This window comes from Callospermophilus lateralis, chromosome 11 (genome assembly GCF_048772815.1).
Source record: "Callospermophilus lateralis isolate mCalLat2 chromosome 11, mCalLat2.hap1, whole genome shotgun sequence".
NCBI classification, from domain to species: Eukaryota; Metazoa; Chordata; class Mammalia; order Rodentia; family Sciuridae; genus Callospermophilus; species Callospermophilus lateralis.
In genome coordinates, this window is record NC_135315.1 from 8,082,921 (window position 1) to 8,089,200 (window position 6,280).

Consider the following 6,280-nt stretch of genomic DNA (forward strand, 5'->3'; position numbering starts at 1 on the left):
CATTCTTAATAGCTGCCATTCTGACTGCTCTAGCACAAAAATTAAAATCAAGAATCAATAAATGGGATGGATTCAAACAAAAAAGCTTCTTCTCAGCAAAAGAAACCATCAATGAGGTGAATAGAGAGCCTACATCTTGGGAGCACATTTTTACCACATGCACATCAGACAGAGCACTAATCTCTAGATTATATAAAGAACTCAAAAATCTTAACTCCAAAAACAACAACAACAATAAAACACCGAAATAACACAATCAATAAATAGGCCAAGGAACTGAACAGACACTTCTCAGAAGACGATATACAATCAGTCAATAAATAGATGAAAAAATGTTCAACATCTCTAGCAATTAGGGAGACGATTTTTCTTGGTGCTGTGCTCTTGGGGCTGGGTTTAAGAAAGGATGTGTCAGGGTTTCACAGCACCGTCTCTGGCTCTGGTTGGCTTCTGGGAAGCAGGCCCAGTGCCCCCCTCCCACGGCCCCACCCCTGGCTTTCAGAAGGTGACTGACACGTTGCGTGTCAGTTAGAGCAGCCTGCGGGAAGCCTGGGGCTCGGCTGGGGGTGGGGGTCACCGCTGGCATTGTGTGCTTCCAGGGCCCTGACAGGTGCTGATGGATTTGGCTTCCTTGCGGCTCCTGAGCTCTGGGCGGGGACAAAGGGGAGCATTGTTTGGCAGGGCAGGCCTCTGCCTGTGAACCCACTCATTTGCCTGATGGTGGAGACAGGTGTATCACAGGCTCGGTGTGCCAGAGCTGGGGACGATAAGGATCTCAGCTGTGATCCCCAGGGCGGGGCCTCAGGCCTTGGAGAAGCAGATGCGGCCCCAGGAATGTCCTGTGCACTTCCTTCCAAGCTCTGTGTCTAAGAGCGGGGTCTTACGAGGGATGGAAAATGGGATTCTGCGCCAGCCTCCTGAACTTTGTAGCTCAGGAAGGGCCTTGGGCACACTCACGGGGAAGGTCCATTGGACTCTCCCAGGCTGGCCCTGTCACCCCACAACACAGCCAGGGTCGCGAGGGCAGGCATTTTCCTTGTACCTTCGGACGGGTTTCTACAGACGCTCCGAACCGTGTCCGTCATTTTAGAATGAAAAACTGTATTTCTTATTAAGTAAAAGATATCCAAAGCTTAACGAGTCCAACACTCCATGAGAGAGAGACAGGCTGTCGTGACCTGCCCCACCTCTTCTTTCCCTCTCTCTGAAGCTGCTCCCCAAGATGATTTCTTTAAGTTCAGAGTTCTTTAAATCCAGAGATATCTCAGGTGAGGTTGACGGCTGTTTCCCAACTCTGGGCTTGCCTGGTATCTCTTCCCGTTTTGAGTTCAAATGTTTTGAGTTCAAACTTCTTCCCTTAAAAAGTGAGAGTTTCCTTAGGCCTGCATTTGGCTTCTTGGGACAGAAGCTCCCCCAAGGTGGCTTGGCCCGAGCCAGGATTCTTTCCCTGGTGGCGATACAGAGGCTCGGCCTGGGATGGGAGCGTGGCTCTAGGTGGCTTCAGGAGCCCCGCCCTCCCCCGTCCTGTCTGCTCCGCCATCCTTCTTAACATCCACTCTCCCTTTGATCCTCAAGGAGATGACCCAGATTTTATGCAAAGTTGCAACCTGCAGAATAAGGGCTTCCTGAAGAAGATGAAGATGCCTGCCACCTAATCCCCAGCACCCGGACACCTTGGTGCCTGGCAGAGAGGGATGGAGAGGGCCCATGGAATTCGGGTTGTTCACCGGCTGACCTCAAAATAAGAGGACCCTGGGTTTTCCCCTTGGACCAAGATAACCACAAAGGCCCTTCTAAGCAGAAAAAGGAGACAGAGCGTGAGTCAGAATGATGTGGGGTACCTGCCTGCTGAGGACGGGAAGGCGCCATGAGGAAATCAGGGCACAGGTGCTGTGTGTGTGTGGGGGCTGCTTCGTTGACTGGACTGGGCCAGCCTGGCCCGTTTAACCTGGAAACCCAGGTTCCTTTCCTTGTATTATATTTCACAATTTCTTCCCCTCCGCCTTTTCCAGCTTGTCTTTGGGGATTCTTATCCGTAGGATCTCAGACCTCCCAGTTGGACCCCCTTTCTCATCATTCCTCTTGCCTTTACCTCGTTCTGTCCGTGGCCTGCTTGACCCCACATCCCAGCTCCACTACTGGTTTTTCTTTTTCTTTTCTGCTGTTGCACTTTTACTCTCCAAAGCTCTAGTTGCCATAAAAGTCTGCCCGTGGCCTACTGCTCTTACGTCTTGGAGGTAGCCATTTTTTTTTCTCTCTCCAAGGGTGACAATGAAAAGCGGGGGTAGTGTTGGTCCTTCTGCTCCCCGGAGTCTTTCCCCCCGGGATCCATCCTTCTCTTCCCCCAACCCTCCATGTTCTTACTCCCATCTCTCCCTTTCCTAGTGGGGACTTTTCTCAAGTGAAGCTTGCTTCGTGGAACACTCTGCCTCCGGGGTGGGGTGGGAGGGTCCCTGACAACTAGTAAACCTCACTGTAGGACACAGGGACACAGGGGTGACTTCACTGGGGACCTCTACATATCACTCTCCGCAGGACTTTTCTCTTGAGATGACCCATTTTACCATAGAGGGTTCCAGATGGTTCTTGTTGGGGGGAGGGGGGGGGCTGAAGGTTGGTTGTTAACATAGAAAGAGGCAACCAGGCGACTCAGTGTGCGGACGTCACTTTGACACCTCTATCTTCTGCCCGTGCTTTGTCCTCTGCAGTCCCCACATCTCTATGATTTCAGAGGCAGCGTCCCCCTTTGCTGTGACCACCTTGCAAACCTTCCTGTCAACGAGACACTGTGGACACAGCCCTTGAGCAGCCTCCGGCACACAGGAAGCACTAAGCGATGCTGTGATCGATTGACCTGTGCCTCCGGACACACCTCTCCGCGGCCTCACCTGTCCTCTCCCAGGGCCCTGGGCCGTGCGCCTCCTTGCCCAGGTCTGAGGGGTCTGGCGCTGTTTTATTGCCCGTTTCCCTGGCTACACAAAGGGGGCCTTTGTGGCAGCTCCTTCCAGATGTTGAGGATCTAGGAAACATCCGCAGCAGAAGGTGTCCTCTGGATGCCCTCGGAAGAGGAAGGAACCAGGACGTGATGGAGTGGCAGCCCCCCCGGTCTCAGTGCGGATTCCCTGGGGAGCAAGGGGGTCTTCCTGGTGCTGGATAGCATCATGACCACATCCTCAGCAGTCTCACCGCAGGGAGTCCACTCGCCCCTTCACCGGTGTCAGGCAGGGTCTGCACCGCCCTCCTCTGTCCCATACGTAAGTACTCGTGCCTTTTTGTTGACTGAGCTGAGCTGCTTTCCCATCGGGCTGTGTCCTGACAGCAGGGAGAAGCAGAGAGCAGGGGCCCCGATTCACTGTCCAGCGCAACTATGGCTTCAAGAAGACGGGCGGTTCTTTAGCACACAGGCAAGACCCTGGGGTCGATGGCACATCGGATGCTGTTCCGTGACAACGTGCCTCCTCTTTGTCATTTTTTTCTTTCATCTAGGAAAAAAAAATAACAATAAACCACCTCTTTTGGGGTTCACCTGAAAGGAGGTGACCAGGTCACCTGAAATGACCCCTCCTAGTTCAGAGAGACTCTTTGGCTCACTTTCCTAGAGGTTCTTGGGAAGTCAGGAGATGATTATCTTAGTTTTCTGTGGCTATAACAAAGAACCCAAGGCCAGGTGATTTATTTTTTTATTTTTTTTATTTTTTGTGGTGCTGGGGATTGAACCCGGGGCTTTGTGCCTGCAGGACAAGCACCCTACCAACTGAGCTGTAGCCCCAGCCCGTCCAGGTGACTTATAAAGAGTGGAAGTTTGTTCAGCTCACAGTCCTGGAGAATGGCAAGTCCGTTATCAAGGAGCGGGCACCCGGCAAGGGCCCCTTGCTGCACCTTCACATGGCAGAGGGCGTCACAGGGTGGGAGAGAAAACATGCCAGCTCTGCACAGTTCATACGTGGAGAAGTCGCGGCCAGGGCTGCTTGCTCCAAGCCACACCGTCAGTGAGTCTGAGGCCAGGGGAGATTGGACTCCAACTCCAGTGGGTCAGGAGGGGCCACTTGCCTAAGGCCCAGTTCACGGAGGTGCAGAGGATCAGCTCTTCCCAGCCGAGCTGGCCAACGACCAGGCCACCTGGAGGCCCCACAGGGCATCGTCCTCCCTGCCTCTCAAGGGCCCTGTCTGGTTGCAGGCCAGCTCCTGTGTGTCCTGTGGGCACCCAGCACTCCTGCCTGAATCGGGCGCCCATGCTCACTGACAGGGGCTCTGGGCCTCAGGTTTCCTCCTAACACAGGGCTCTGGTGAGGACCAGGGAGAGGAGACCTCAAGCACCAGGTCCCGGGAAGCAGGACGTATGGGGAGACGTCCACTTGTGCAGGAGAGCACCCGGCTTAGATGTGGGTTACCCCCTGGACTGTCCGTGGGGCCACTAGAAGGTTGCTCTTGTCCTCTGTAGAGAGGGGTCCTCACCGTAAGCTCGTCTAGCCAGGGACTATTGGGAGGACGTCACCTAGCGGCCAGACGCTCCCTGCCTTCCCGGGACTGAAGGAAACCCTTGGGACGTAAGCCCTTCAGTGCTAACATAGCAGAGTCCCAGGCAGATGGGGACAAGGTGGTCATCTTGCCTTACCACCGTCCTATGAGGGATGAGTCACCTGTGTTGCCCAGGTCTTCAATTTTAGGAGGTGCAGTCAGGTGACCAAAGCTTGGATCATTGCTTAGCTTCACACACACACACACACACACACACACACGCACCCCTCTTCCCACCACGCCTGCGCTGTGATGTTGGCCTTGGTCCTGTGGCTTGCTTTGGCCAATGGAATGTCAGTGACCATGACAGCGGCTGTGGCTTTGAGGTGCTGTGCAGTGTGGCTTGGTTTGGGCTCCCGTGGTCCACCCGACGAAGACCATATCCCAGGTCACTCATGGCCTGTCAGCCCTGGTTCCAGGTAAAGCAGAGGTGGACTTGAGCCCCACCGCGCTGGACTGTGCTTACAGTCACCTCTGTGTGACCCCACGGTGAGTCACGCCACCCTGAACCCACCTCCCCTTGCAATGGGAGCTGTTCTCTTTTGTCACGACAGGGGTGGGGTCTGCTTCTGTCCCCTCAGCCTGCACAGGAGCTGGCCACCTCGTGACTTGCTCTAACTGGTAGAACGTGGCAGAAGGGAGTGTAAGGCCCCAAGCCCACTGCATGCTCCCTCTGAGGGGCCCCTGAGCCCACCATGTTGGGAGGAAGTCAGTCTGTGGGAGACACGTGGCACAGGACGGAGGGGCCCTGCACAGGGGAGGGAGGCTGGTGAGATGAGGGCCACGGCGGTGAGCCCAGGGGGTACCACCAGCAGGAGACGGTCCAGTCAGCCCAAAGAAATCAGGAGAAGTCCATCATTGTTGATTTAAGCCACTGAGTTTTTTGGGACTTCGTCATGCAGCAACTAATGACCAGTCCAAGCTCAGCCAATAGGCGACCTCAAGTACAGGGGCCTCGCGGAGTCCTTCCTGCATGGCAGGATCACAGTCCACCGGCAGGCCCGCAGTGTAGCAGTGGAAGCCTCTTGTTGTGGGCCCGGAGGTTTGGGGGGTTTACTGGCAACACTGCTGTGCAATGCTGGGGCATACAGGGGCTCAGCCCAGGACCGCCTGGCTCCCCAGCCTGTTCTTACCACAACAGTGCGTTCTGCCCCCACGAAACCGCCAGGAAACGCTGATCTTGGTGCCCAACTGTGTTCCCAGAAACGCCCAGAAACTGTCTCACACGGGTCCCATTTTATGGTCCTCCTTGTAGAGTGTCTTCCAGATGGTTGGAAAAAGAAGGGAGCAAGGACATGCCACAAAGAGACGCTGATGAGCAACGGTTCCCTAAACTCCACAACCCTTTGCAAAGGATATGCCCCTCAATAGAAATTCCAGTAGCTCCGACTATTCCCGGGGTGCTGGTGGGGAGGGGGGCAGGCGGTGGAGGAGGACACACTCCTGCCGTGGTGGGGGGGGCTGCAGGCCCTGGGTGACTTAAGGCCACCTTTATGAAACCCAAAAGCTCGACTGAGCCACGGGTTGTTTGGGGATCCACACGTGTGTGGCAAAGTCACCATGGAAACCCAGGGACCGTGGACCACACCCGGCAGGCCCGTCCTCCTAGAAGCAGCAGAACTCGAAGCTCAGGCGAGCTGGTGAGGCCTGGGAGCGAGCCCTGGTTCGCCACTCCCTGGGGTCCTGAGCCAGGAAGGCCAACTCCCTGCGCCTCTGGTCTCCTGCTCTGTAAGCTGGGCCTGGACGGCAACAGTACCACCTT